Raw genomic sequence first — 15,386 nt, forward strand, 5'->3', positions numbered from 1 at the left:
TCCTTTCATTGTAAATTTATGTCAGTGTACATTTTCAGTAGGTAATTATAAAACACAAATATAAAACATATTTTTTTGGTTAATTCTCTACTGCAAATGTAAAAAATGACTACAAAATCTGTAAGAGAAAAAACGGCAACATTCTATTCTGCCTGACTATATTACTATTTTCTGACTTTTGGTTGTGATAAATAATGAGTGTTTCAGTGTGTGATTCTACAAAGGATCTTGCTACATCTCCAGTGAAAGAAATGCTTCTTGAGTTCTTTTTATTATTAATTTCAGCCTACATTTCAATGCAGCATAAGTGTAAAAACAAGCCAAAGCTTTTTAGTACAGCAACAGAGACTATTCAGTAAAGTGACTGGAAGGCAAACCAACACATTTGAGAATAAACACTCTGACTGCTTTGAGTCTTTTGGAGCTCTAATTTTAGCATTGACTTCTTCATCCGCTACGTTTGTAATGACTCTTCAAAGTCTAACTCTGGCATAGGATTTTAACAGACCACCATTCCACTTATCAAGTTGACAGAAGGTGCATCCCTATCATGACGAACACACAAACTGACTCTTTTGTGGAGTTAGGATATGATGGAGCTAAACAGAACCAAATGGTGGAACAGGAGGAGAGAACAGTGTAGCCCCCGGGAGATAACAGTGGCTGCCACAGTGGATGAGATACTGATCTAAATGAAAACAAACAGAGATAAGAGGGAGATTGGAATCACACTGGCACGCTCTGGAGTCCCTGCGTGTGTTTGTGTTTGCGCTCGAGCCCGTGTGTGTAAGCCCCCACGCCTGCCCCGCGGTAGCGACCACCCATCAGATAGATATCAGTTTGAACAATTAGAGTGACGCCTCCACTCTTGCTAGATGAACATTCTCAGTGGCGTAGTGCGGGGTTTAATTTTGGGGCCCTTAATTTTTTATGAGGTATCATTGTGGAATCTTGAGTAGGAGATTTGCACATGTGCTTTTTATGTCGCTCGAGGGACATCATCCACATATCAGCGAGAACAGATGAAGAACTCAGTCTGCTGTGGTTGAAAGCGTGTCTCCAAGACACAGAGGTAATACTTCTGCTCTGAAGTCAGATGAAACAGAGATTCTGGTTTGGGGCCCAAAACCCCATTGGACATCACTCCCACAGCTTTCGCAGTTAATCTGGTTGATGCGCCCACTAAAGCTCTCATATTTTGTGATCACACACCAAGGAGCAAGAACTGATCCAGTAATCTTGTTTGATATCTCTATCAAAAATTCAGACGATACGCCACCAGGGAAATTAGCACAGTTTGGTATTTGTGTTTCGGTAGGTTAGATTGATAGAGTGAATGGCAGTTTCTGCATGCCATCTTTGTCCTTGAGCACTTGCTTCAGTCTGAATGACCACAAATGCAATATGACAGATCTCATAATGTACAGCGAACTGGTTTTTGACAAAGCAGGTCATCCTGAACACAAAGTTAATTTAAACTGTTAAAGAGGCCCTGATTAGCTGAACTATTGAAAAGCTTTCTGAAAAGGGTCGTCATGAATCCATAATTAAATTTCCATTAGTTTAACATAAAAGTAGTGGCTTTACTTTGGTATAAATAAAGGGTAAAACACTGACCGCACCATTCTATTCGGGGAGCCCGGCTGCAAACATATTTAGAAACATTTGTGTGATTGTTTCAGTGGCAACAACATTTGTAACACCTCCTTAAACACTCTTTCTATTAAGAGACTGCCAAGTCTTGAGTGTTAGATTGGAGTCTAATATTCATTCCACATCTTTTATGGAGACATGTATGCACTCACATAAAAAGAGTCTGATGGTCTGATTAATCCACTTCAGGAGAAACCATTATCACAAGAACAATTGGTGTGTCTATCCTTGTGGAGTGGCCATCCATCAATGTCGCCGCTACTTATTATTCGCTATTGCCTCGGGAGGTCCACATTTAGCCACTGTGGAAACTCTTTCAGGTTTGCCTTTAGTTTTGGCATGCAGTCAAAAAAAAAAAAAGAAAAAAAAAAAGACTTGTAATGATAAACCAAAACAATTGTTGACTATATACACAAGTTGTTATTTGCAGATCAAAGCAGAGTGTTTTGGTACTGTAAGTCAGCGTGTGTTTTTAAAACCTTTACAGATGGATGTTGATGCCTTTATTTTAAGTGAGTTTTTGGTGGTTTCACAGTGTTTCATAATTCTGCCGTCATCCGGCAGTGATTTGCTGCCTACATGTGAAGTGACCGTCTGCACAAATGAGTCATTATTCACACCAGACACTGACAGTGTGGAGAACTCGGAGTTCTTCATAAATTCAGAGAAGACATCATTAAAGCTAAAAACTTTTACAGTCAATGTTAACAGTAAACAAAATTGAGTTCTTAAAGATATTTCTTCTGCATCTCTCCGCCTTCCTTTTTAATATTAACCACCTTCAGTTACTTCTCCTTCCTCAAGATACTCTCTCCTTTACAGCATCCCCATTTGTTTTTGCTTTCAAGGATTAGATGGACACTCAGACTAGTGAAACGCTACATTATATAGGACATTCTAACATAGCAGCATGGTTTCAGACTGCTAAATATGTTGACATTTATTCACAGGTTTTAAACGACAGTGACTTGACTGCATTCAACAGGTTTCTGGGCTGGCTGGACAGTTTATTGCCTCTGGCCTATGTTGTGGGGTGGTGGTCCCCAAGGGTTGAAATAGCGTTCGGGCTTCCGGTTGGGACCCCTCTCTGATCAGGGCCTTTGGAATCTTCCTCCACATTCAATAACCAAATAAGACTCTTCAGTGACTCTTTCTGCAAGTTACATTGTTACTAGACTTACAAGTGACTTACGATATTGAATCATTCATTCACTTAACGATTTGTTTAAAAATGCTATTCTATCCATGAACAAACAAGGCCTAACCGATTCATTCAAAAATATTGTTTCATTCAAAGATGAAACATATGACTGCCTATGAGTGAGTCATTTAATCATTCACTCATCCACATTGATTTGTTCAAGGTTAGGGTTGATTCATTCAGAAATGCAACACCACTGTTGCGTTTGATTCGGTTGAATAGTTTATTCTGCTTTGGCTTTGTTTGAATTTCCAGTGGCAGAGCAAAAATACAAAAACTATTTGTCTATAAAACCAAACTTAATCAAACTTCTTATTTATGGAACTGTTACATAAAATCAATACCTTTTTCGCAGTCGTGCTGATGGTCTGAAAATCAGCAAAGCTGTGATTCCCTTGTGATTCGGAACAACACTCTGCTTGTAATATTGCTTAATTGTCAATAATGGATGTTATCCATAAAAAAGATGGCGCTTGAAATTGTGTTTTTCTTTTTATTCACACAGCATTGAACCACTCATCTAAGCTGTTGTATGCACAGGATAACTCCAGTCAAACCTATTTGTAAATAAATGTATTAACTAAGTCATAAGTATTTGATATATTTCTGTAGCTGATGTTTGAGAAATCGCAACTGCTGTAGAACACAACTTTACAATACAACTAGTTGTATAATTCAGTGTAAAATGTATAGACTTATAGAAAATGTATATCTATAGACTTCATGTATAGACAGTATTTTTAGTCTTTTCAATGGCATTCACAGCCTATGAGTGGCTTTGATTACATTATGAGGTATTATAATAAAGTAGCACTCATTTTTGTTAGTGATGGACATGCATTGTTGTTTGAAATATGGGCTCTCTGAAAACCCACACGCCTTGACACTCCTACAACTCAGTATTGTCCCACACAATGTTTTCGAGTCCATGTTTTTTTATTACTCTACTGAGGTCAACTCAACAGTTCATGATCACCATTCATCTACTTCATGAATATGAGTTTGTTCAAAAAATAAGTTGTGACTATGAAAGGAAAGCTGTTTTCGCTGCTGCAATTTTACATGAACTCATTATGTTCAAGGTAAATCAAAAAGGCTTGGCATTCCAGTGCTGCTCCCTGTTAATCTTTAATAAGTTGAACGTTGTATCAGTCCTGACAAGTTGATGGTGGATATCCAATCACACATTCTTCATCAGTGTGAATTATCTTATTAAATCAGTGTACATGTGTATCTGCTTCTGTTTTGGATTAAAGTCCTGTGCACACTAAGAATGAATATTCACATTAATCAGACTCACGTTTCAACAAAAATGCATTCCTAACAAACCAATGACAAAATTAATTATTTATTAACTTTTATCTCTTGTAGATAAAATTTGGACTCTTGCCAATAAAATATGAGCTTTGGGTTCATGTGCTCAGAGCCACTATAAAGGCCAAGGTTTAGCAGTTAGCATGATCCAGTTAATCCATTCTTGTAGATGTCAAACCTGCACAATCTGTAAAAAAAAACATCTCTTGAATTATTATATAACCAATAGGCCTATCTATGGTGGCCGAGAGAGCTTAACGCGCTGCAACTGAAGAAAACACATGCAAATAGAATAACAACCCGCAAATTAAGAAAACATCTTCATCAGTTTTACAACACATTGGTGCTCCGAATACTCACAACACAACCAAATATCCAAATACAGAAATGCGTTGCAAAAGTTCACAAAACAACCAAATACAGAAACGCGCTGCAAATAGAACAGAACACAACGGAAATGTTTCCAGGGGACTCCAATAAGTGATGAACCTGGGTGGGACCTGCTTATAGCTCAGTCTACTTTTTTATTTAATTTTTTTTTTTACTTATTTTTTTGCAAAACATACAGAGATTACATGTTTATGATATACAGTGCTATGCATACGTTTAGACACCCATGCTAAAGTTGACTAAAAAGAGGAATAAAAAATCATCTTTTGTAAATTGAACTTAATGCCTTAATTAAAAAAATTAGGAAAAATCCAACCTTTAAGGACACCAATTTTCTTTGTGAATGAATAATGTATCGTAAATAAATAAATGTTCTTCCTTAAAATACAGGGTGCATAAGTTTGGACACCCCTATGTTAAATTCCCATAGAGGCAGGCAGATTTTTATTTTTATAGGCCAGTTACTTCATGGATCCAGGATACTATGCATCCTGATAAAGTTCCCTTGGCCTTTGGAATTAAAATAGCCCCACATCATCACATAGCCTTCACCATACCTAGAGACTGGCATGGAGTACTTTCCATAAGATCATCTCTCAATGCAAATCAAACCAGCTATTAGGCTAACTGAAATAAAACCATGCCAATCTCTAGGTATGGTGAAGGCTATGTGATGATGTGGGGCATCAAGATGCATAGTATCCTGGATCCATGAAGTAACTGGCCTTTAAAAATAAAAATCTGCCTGCCTCTATCGGAGTTTAACATAGGGGTGTCCAAACTTATGCACCCTGTATTTTAAGGAAGAACATTTATTTATTTACGATACATTATTCATTCACAAAGAAAATTGGTGTCCTTAAAGGTTGGATTTTTCCTTTTTTTTTTTTTTTAATTAAGGCATTAAGTTCAATTTACAAAAGATGATTTTTTATTCCTCTTTTTAGTCAACTTTAGCATGGGTGTCTAAACTTATGCATAGCACTGTATAACTTTGTATAGCCTACAATATGTTCAATGTCATCAGAATACAAATGAGAAAAGAAGAGTTAACAATGAGCTAAAAAAAAAAAAAAAAAAAGATAGATAGAGAAAAAGACCATGAGGGTAAGATTTTAATCTATACATCAGTTACACAAATTTTGTCATGTTATGTTTAAATAATTTTCATAAGAAATGTTAGGTAATGCAGGTAATGTTAAAAATGTTCAATGTTAGGTAATGCAAAGATGAGATGGCAAGTTTTAAAGCTGAGACAGATATATAACGTTTTTTTTTTTTTTTTTTTTTTTTGAAATTTCTATCGTAAAAACAGCTATTCAGCTGATGGACAAGGTCTGCATTGTCATGGGAACATCCCAGGTGAAAATAATTAGGAAATTACGTTGTCTTTCATTGCTCCCTTCAGTGTGTTCCAAACGGCTACATATAGGCACACAAGTGCGGTGCTCTCTCCAAAGTCCCCACTTCAAGGGCTCTGCTCTTCGAAGGGAGTAGGGCATAGGGATGCTCACGTCCCAGCCGAGTTCGTCACTTGTTGGGTCCATTGGAAACATTTCTGTTGTGGTCTGTGCTATTTGCAGCGCGTCCCTTTTATTACAACAGCTGTACTATTATTTCACACCTCAGATGTGAGAAACTTGTTGTTCAGGGAGTGATGACTCATTTGAAGGACCATCCATAGATCACAGATCATAAAAATCTATCAAGCACCACACATGCAAAGAATAAATATGTTGACATTAGTTCACAGTGGATGAAGCGGAGGCTAAACAGAGGCTGTTTTCAGAGTCATTTATCAGATGAATAAACATGCACACTTTTGATGTATAACCTTGTGGCGCCCTGTAATGAAAAAGTGATCCTCAAGCAGAAAGTTCACGAAAGAGCACTACTCTGACTTTAAGTAATTCCTTTCTTTTTCTGTTTTCTCTGCCCCTCCTTATTCTCTCCCTCCCCTCTCTTCTTTGAGAGGTTTTCTGCCAGAGCTGTGCAGGGGTTGAAGTGGATGATGAAGAGGCTGAGCAGGGGGTCTGGCAGCGCTGCATCCCACACAGACGCCTCTCTTGTGGGTATGGCGAGAGAGACACGGCCCCCCGGATGGAAGGTTGCTGGCAGTCTGGAGCCGGAACTGCAGAGGGAAAAGGCTCATTCATTAATCTACTTTACCAGCCTCCATGTACCTGCCTATTTTCTCTCTTCAGAAGAGCTTTGCTTTGTGTGAGGAATAGAATTGTATAAAACATTTTCAATGAAACTTTTGACGTCCGCTCAAGCTCTCCTTGGCACATTCAAAGAAGTTCATGAGAGTAGAGGTGATAGCTGACTTGTGAACAAATTAGTCTTTTGAATTGGCTATTTTTGGTTGATTTAATCTGAATGATTAATTCACAAATCAGACAGATCCAGTTCACAAATTCAACTCAATGGCTCAATGACCTAAAACTACATGGAAAAAAAATTACGAATGGTTTTGGAATTACATGAGGGCAAGTAAATGATGATACAATTTCATTTATGGGTGAACTATCCCGATCAAGTCCGCTTTTAAGGCTTTTTCTATGAAGTCACGCATCATTTTGTTTCGAAGTCATTCTTACCTCATAAATCTCTTCTTCGCTTGATTTCCCTCCTCCTTGCTCCACCACCAAACCCATTTGCTCTTTCTCCATGTGAGGGAGCGCTGACAGATCCTAGGCTGAACGGAAACGACCATGTCCATCCATCCTCGCCTTTCCCGCTGCCTCCCTCATCTTGTGTCTTTTCCTCCTCTCCTCTCCTCTTTCAGTTTTTTTTTCTTTCTTTCAGGTGTGCTGGGCTCTTTGGCATTTCCTCTTTCTTATCGCAGGAGGCAGGCAGGAGTCACAGGCAAACAACACGCATCATTACCTGCGTGAGTAAAGTGGTCGGGTCCTGGCACCTTCAACCGTTGCAGAATAACTAATGCTTTCTGGAACCTTTTCCTAGCTTTGTACCAGCCCAGAGGCAATTTGGGTGCTCACCACATCGCAGATAGCTCAGATAACTGTGCATTTATTTGCCCTCATGGCTCCAAAATCCTACAGCCTCGGGGTATGTCTAGAGAGCAGTCTTGTGACCCCCAGTAGCTCACCTATGCATTAATGTCAAGGATGACTCTTCAGAATAGAAAAAGCTATATACTGCTTTTGCCTACCAGTTAAAATAGTTGTTTACTCATGTCATGCCATTACAAGCCCATATGCTGTTGTTTTTTTGTCTGAATTATTTTTTATGCTCAGGGACCAAAAAATAGCCTGTTTGAAATGTGCGTTAGGCTTTACTTTATACTAATGGACTAATATGAAATATTTCTATAAATAGATTATAGGTACAGTATGAATTATAATATTATATGATGTGTTTGAATGATGACTATTACAGAATACAAACAGGTAAAATTGGTAAACTGCTATAACGTTTCTCAACGGCGGCGGTGCCGGAAGTTGGAAGCAATATCTTCGAAAGGGGGGCGTTGAGGTGTTTGTGGGGGGCGTTTGTTTAAAGCTACACTGTGTAATTTTTTTAGTTGACTCTTAGCAAAAAACACTTAGTTCTTTCAAAAATATACACTCACCTAAAGGATTATTAGGAACACCATACTAATACTGTGTTTGACCCCCTTTCGCCTTCAGAACTGCCTTAATTCTACGTGGCATTGATTCAACAAGGTGCTGAAAGCATTCTTTAGAAATGTTGGCCCATATTGATAGGATAGCATCTTGCAGTTGATGGAGATTTGTGGGATGCACATCCAGGTCACGAAGCTCCCATTCCACCACATCCCAAAGATGCTCTATTGGGTTGAGATCTGGTGACTGTGGGGGCCATTTTAGTACAGTGAACTCATTGTCATGTTCAAGAAACCAATTTGAAATGATTCGAGCTTTGTGACATGGTGCATTATCCTGCTGGAAGTAGCCATCAGAGGATGGGTACATGGTGGTCATAAAGGGATGGACATGGTCAGAAACAATGCTCAGGTAGGCCGTGGCATTTAAACGATGCCCAATTGGCACTAAGGGGCCTAAAGTGTGCCAAGAAAACATCCCCCACACCATTACACCACCACCACCAGCCTGCACAGTGGTAACAAGGCATAATGGATCCATGTTCTCATTCTGTTTACGCCAAATTCTGACTCTACCATCTGAATGTCTCAACAGAAATCGAGACTCATCAGACCAGGCAACATTTTTCCAGTCTTCAACTGTCCAATTTTGGTGAGCTCGTGCAAATTGTAGCCTCTTTTTCCTATTTGTAGTGGAGATGAGTGGTACCCGGTGGGGTCTTCTGCTGTTGTAGCCCATCCACCTCAAGGTTGTGCGTGTTGTGGCTTCACAAATGCTTTGCTGCATACCTCGGTTGTAACGAGTGGTTATTTCAGTCAAAGTTGCTCTTCTATCAGCTTGAATCAGTCGGCCCATTCTCCTCTGACCTCTAGCATCAACAAGGCATTTTCGCCCACAGGACTGCCGCATACTGGATGTTTTTCCCTTTTCACACCATTCTTTGTAAACCCTAGAAATGGTTGTGCGTGAAAATCCCAGTAACTGAGCAGATTGTGAAATACTCAGACCGGCACGTCTGGCACCAACTACCATGCCACGCTCAAAATTGCTTAAATCACCTTTCTTTCCCATTCTGACATTCAGTTTGGAGTTCAGGAGATTGTCTTGACCAGGACAACACCCCTAAATGCATTGAAGCAACTGCCATGTGATTGGTTGATTAGATAATTGCATTAATGAGAAATTGAACAGGTGTTCCTAATAATCCTTTAGGTGAGTGTATGTGCTCATTAATGTATATTTACTTCTTTCAAGTAATAAAGTATTCTCATAAGTTTATAATCTGCCATTGAAAGTACATACGGGTGAGGGGTTCAAATGCCGGTCGCCATGTTGCCCCTCCATCTTGAAACTACATTAGCCAAAGAGGGACATACCTGTAAATTCAAGCTTCACCTTTCGCGCTTTACACTCAGTGACTCAGAGACGAATGCGAGGGGGAGATTACTCGCGACTGCCGGCAGATTTGAAAGATTGCTGATGGAGGATCATGACTATTTTCGAGGACATGTAGCAGAGTCGCCAAGGAAGCGAAAGAGAGAATTAGAACATCAACACGACAGGCAAATCAGCAAGACCAAAGTCAATACTGGAGTAACTTTTCCCAGATGGAAAGAGCTCATGAGGACCAAAGATTTTAAAACGGACGCCGAAGTTGCCTGCTTTCTTCTCGACAGGTAATTCAGCCTATTTGTGCAAATTAGAAGTTTTATAGTTACTTGTCTAACCATAGCATGGTTGTGCATAACGCCAGAACGACCTCTAGTATAACTTGCGTTACTTTTCCTCACGTCAATGGTGAAAAAGTATTGTTTACCTTGTAACATAAATCTGTGCTACGACGGATCATAGGTGATAGTTTTAAAGGCGCAATTGGACGAAGTCGAACTGGAAGCCATGTTAATCTTGGAATAATACGGCCACCGTAGGAGTTAAAACGCCCTCGAAATTGAAAGGAACAGAAACTAATATTCACTGGGTAGTCATATACAATTTCACCGCTAGATGGGGGAAAATATCACACAGTGTAGCTTTAAGGTGCGTGTATGCCAAAGATTTACGAGATGAAACTTGTAACTACTTGCAAAAGAAAATGATCTGTAACGTTCCAACACCGCATCTTCGGACACATCATAGCATACCTTCCAAATGCATTTGTCCTTTTGTCAATAGTGCAAGCACACGGATTGAGTTTGTGCTTGATTTTAATAATCAATTGAAACTTGGCAAACTGGCAGCTCCAGTATTAAAAAAAAAAGATTTATCTTGAACTGTGTTGTTTTAACTAGCATGTATAAACCTTAATTAAACCATTTAATGATCAAGTAATGATCAAGTTAATGATCACAACGACTGCATTTATTTAAAATGCATTTATTATCACAGTAAAACAGTAATATTGTGAGATATCACTCCAATTTCGAAGCATTTTTTTTTTTTTCTATTTAATTATATCTTAAAATGTATTTTTTCCTGTGTTGGCAAAGCTGATTTTTCAGCATCATTACTCCAGTCTTCAGTGTCACAGGATTCTTCAGAAATCATTATAATATGCTGATTTGGTGCTCAAGAAACATTTCTGCTTCTTCTTCTTCGAAATGTGGAACATGTGGTGTTTTTTATCAGATTTTTTTTGATGAACAGAAAGATTGAAACAGAAATGAAAATATGAAATGGAAATAGAAATGTGAATGAACAAATGTCTTTGCTGTCGTTTAAAATAAAATAAAAAAATATTGCACATTTTGCACATTTACAAAGCAGGACAGAGAGCATACCAATATCATAAAGCACACCACATACTAACACCACCCCTAGAAAAAAAAGCAAGAATTGAAATGAATGGACTCGTGACTTAAAATGCAAATCTGGACAGCGCTAAACTTCTAAACCTAAGGGATACATTTTAATATTTTTCACTGAAAGCCAATTTGAAGTAAAATCACAGTAGTAAAAAAAGGTTTCAAGAGTTTCAGGAAAAGAAGAACAAACTGAAAACGTCTGATTTTGTAACAAGTCTATTCAACCTTTGCGGCAACAGGGTATGTCAGACTAGCCTGATGTCCTCATACTCAGATTCTAGTCAGAATATGAGTCTGATACTGCTCCATTGGGCTGTGATTATGGGGCGTGTTTCAACCGAACCAGGAAAGAAAATGCCTCTGTACTCAATTGGATAGACCTACAACCAATCAGAGCAACGGAGTAAGTGACGTTTTTTGAGCGATGCATAGTTGTCAACAGAACTCAACTGCATGCACGCTGGAAGAAGTAGAAGATCGAGTGTAAACGATCTTTGCCGGTGTTGTAAAAAGAATTTAAGGATACACAGAGTACTTACCAACACGATCATCATTTTTGAGAGAAATAGTAAAGGTGAATGTATATACGAACAAGTTCTCCGTTTAGGATTAAAACTCGACAATACAGCAAACAAATCTTATCGCAACCCCAGCGCTCTTTGGTGACGTGGATGATTACGTTACTGTTGATCATCTGTCGATCTTCGTATAAAGCCCGCCCTGACAATTTGATTGGTCCAAAAAGTTCTGGTTCAAGCACCTCCTACTCACACTCTCCGTCTCTGCAAGTTTCGGAAGGGAATGATTTAGATTTCTCTTGGCACAGCTACTAGAAGACAGACGGGTTGCTCACGTCACATCTACGTCGTCAAGCTCAGTTTGAGTCTGCGCAGTACGCTCGACCCCCAGGAAGTAAGAGCTTCTAATTGACTTCACTTGTCTCCGTTGAATCCAATGGGGTCGCTGTGTCCAGTTTATATACTGTCTATGGTCCAGACCGAACTTCCCGACCTCAAATGTTGTGGGCGGGGCTAAGTTTGGCTGACATCCAGGCTAATGTCACACACTTCAACATCACAAAAGCCACTGAAAATCACCAATGATTTTTAAAAACACATTTTCTCTCAATTTAGAGCATTACTAATATATATATATATATATATATATATATATATATATATATATATATATATATATATATATATATATATTCATTATAATAATGTGCATGGAGTTACAGTACAACATTGATTTTATTAACTGACGTGACTTTTCAATATATAAATCACACTTTTAAAATTAGGCTTCTTCATATATTCAGTGGGAACCCTGCTGGTTCTTCAAAGAAAAAAATATTTTAGATTTTTTTTTAACTTATTTTAATGCTTTTTTGTCTCCTTTTAAGTAATCATGATACCATCTTGGAAACTGGCTAAGGCCCCTGATTGAGAACTGGTGGTGTAGGCACATTTATTCTTCATATAGAATCTATTTATACAATATAGAATCTAAAGTGTTTTGCAGTATTTTAGTGTAACAGGGCAAATATGTAATTTAGAGGCACTAGCTCTCATGCATTTATCATTCAAGGTGAAATGCATTTACTTTCAAATGCCAGTAACTCAATCACTCAGAAAATAGACACAGGACCACAATCTCATGCAGCGTTCACATGCAGATAAGCTGCTAATTACAGAGCTAACAACACAACACAGAGAGCTCCTTGCAGGTGTGACTTCCAGTTTACCGTTGTAACACTCTCAATATTAGAGATGTCACATCAATAAAATACAAACAGTTCAGTCATCTCACATTGCAAAAGTGATGTGTATTATATAAACACCCAGAAAGTACATATCATTAATCCAACTCATAAACAAAGTCCAACTGGTCAATACTCATCATAGTTCCCATCGTCTTTGCACTGACAAATGAGTTACATAACTCTTACCACAACCTTCATTAGTCCCAGACAAATATACCCCAGTCTTTGGTGCTGCATTGTGTCAAAAGGTCCAATGTCACGAAACACTCCAAAACAACACAAGTAAATCCTGCCAGCGAGGCATGCTGCAAACAAGGATATCCACCTGGTAAGTTTGAGGTCCGTCAATTGGAAGAGTTCCCGGGAAAACAACACACCACACCTTGGTTCCTACCCCCTTATATACATATGCAATCACCATTCATGAAGAAAACACCAAACAGGAAGAAACAAAAACAGGAAATAATATAAGAGTCCAGCACAGCATTATAGGAAATGGAGTCAAGAACTTCATAGCATTAGAAACCAAGATACAACTTGATAACCTTAATCCAATTTCCATTCTTGCATAACACACTGACATAAATTAAATATGTAGAGGTGCTACACCGTGTCCCCAGATTCACCAAAAGAAACAAACTCTTTTTTGCCCTTTCAAAGCGTAGAAGATATAATGGATGTCTCAAATGTTTTTTTTTTTTTATATTTACATTATCTCAAATGTTTCTCCTTAGATTCATTAGAAAAAAATAAAATGCATACAAATTACACAATTGTTAACATGTAGAGTAAAGGGTTCATATTTGACTTTAGAATCTTTGCAAATATGAGCACAGTTTGAGACACTTCAGAGATATTTTCTGAAATTCTAGAAAATACAATTATTTTAGGAGAAACATCTGAGAAGCAGGAGACTGATCTTTAAGGTGACATTCCTGCAGGTCGTTTGAGGAAGTTTTATAAACATCCCTTGCATCTTTGAGCAAATTGTGGTATTTGGATGTTTACTACAGATTATCCTTACAGTTTATTCTGATTTGAGGAAGATCTGTGCATGTCTGCAAATGGGCGGCCATGCCAAACTGAGGATTAAGGAGTAACTGAAAGTAAAGTTGAGCAGAAAGAGTTGCGGTCGCCTGATGGGGAGTTTTAATTGCCTGGCATTTTCTTCCCGTCTGTCTTTAACCTTTCATTGCTCTAATTAGTCAACAGGTCATATCTCATCCTTGCTGTAATCACCCTTAAAGCCTGTCACTGCCCACTCTTTTAACACTGTTATGTAACAGCAAGTTAAAAAGCGGACTAGGGGCTACATGTGATGTGTGTGTGTGTGTGTGTGTGTGTGGGTAAATCTGATCAAATTTAGATTGACCAAATATAAAGTAAAAAAAAATTGCACATACAGTGTATATATACCTATAGCACTTTATACAATAGATAGCTTACAATTAAGCAGCTTTACCATATAAAACAGTGTCAGTGCCTCGTTTCATCAGAAGTACAACTTTATTTTCTATTGTATAGCAGCTTTCCCAGTGTGTTTAGCAGCCGGAGTGAACTTTTCCGGAAAGTTTGCTCTGGCGAGCTGTTTCGAACTCCCAAAACAAACAAACTTAGTTTCGGCCTGATTTTGTTCGAAATGACGTCACATCAGTTCGTTCTTCCATTTCACTTGAAGTATATTGGAGCCTTTATACAGCAGGCCTATGTTATTTGAATTTCATCATGCTTCTTTTCTTAGAGAATGAATAGAAGAAAAGTATTATTAGCCTCATACTGTATAGGCCACATAGTCACAAGTTTCTTTCTTGTTACATTTTTACTGAATTAGAGCCATGCAAAATTTATTCAGATTATGCATGTTATTATTGATTTCATTTACCATTATATTTAGACACTTGCAAAGATAGAGTACCTTCACACACACTGTGGGAGTTTACAAGGATGAGGACAACCCAACAAAACACATACAATTCCTTTTGTTCTCTCAAGTTTAATGACCTGTTTTCATTTCAGAAATCTAGTCAGATTATGCTAGTGGATTTGTTTCAAATTTACACCCCCCTGATTTGTTAACTGAGAGAGACCTATAGATTGAACATTTAGAATTAACACAGAAATTAATATTAATCATTCAAATATGTAATGAAGCCTAGCATAACAATATAACATTTAAAATGATAATCTGAAATCTTTTTACCCTTAATCAGAATACAATATCATTATTGACACAAGTATGTATTTATGCATATATCTTTATGTGTGCATACATTATTGAGTGACCAGATTGGTGTATGATCATATTTGTACGACTGAAGTAAACACTTACGATTTGTTGCGTCAGCGTGTGTGTATAGAGGGATCAGCTGGCAGTATCTTGCATTATAAACAGAAGGTAACATGGTGTTGGGTGGGTATCAGGTAGAGGCTTTCCCTAAGGGCATCATTAAGACAGCACTGCTTAAAACCAGCAGCCTGAGCAAATCTCCTAGTAACTTCCAGGAAACACTCTCCAGAACAGCAAGGATAAGCCAGGCCAAAAGAACTCCACAGTACCTCTGGGATGTTCCTCGAGGAACTCGGCACATTCACTGGACATTGTTCTGGACAACTTTCATATTTTGCAACATTCTGCGATGACTTAGAAAATTCCGTTAGAGTAGAGGGTGTTT

This window comes from Rutilus rutilus (assembly GCF_951802725.1).
Source record: "Rutilus rutilus genome assembly, chromosome: 14".
Taxonomy (NCBI): Eukaryota; Metazoa; Chordata; class Actinopteri; order Cypriniformes; family Leuciscidae; genus Rutilus; species Rutilus rutilus.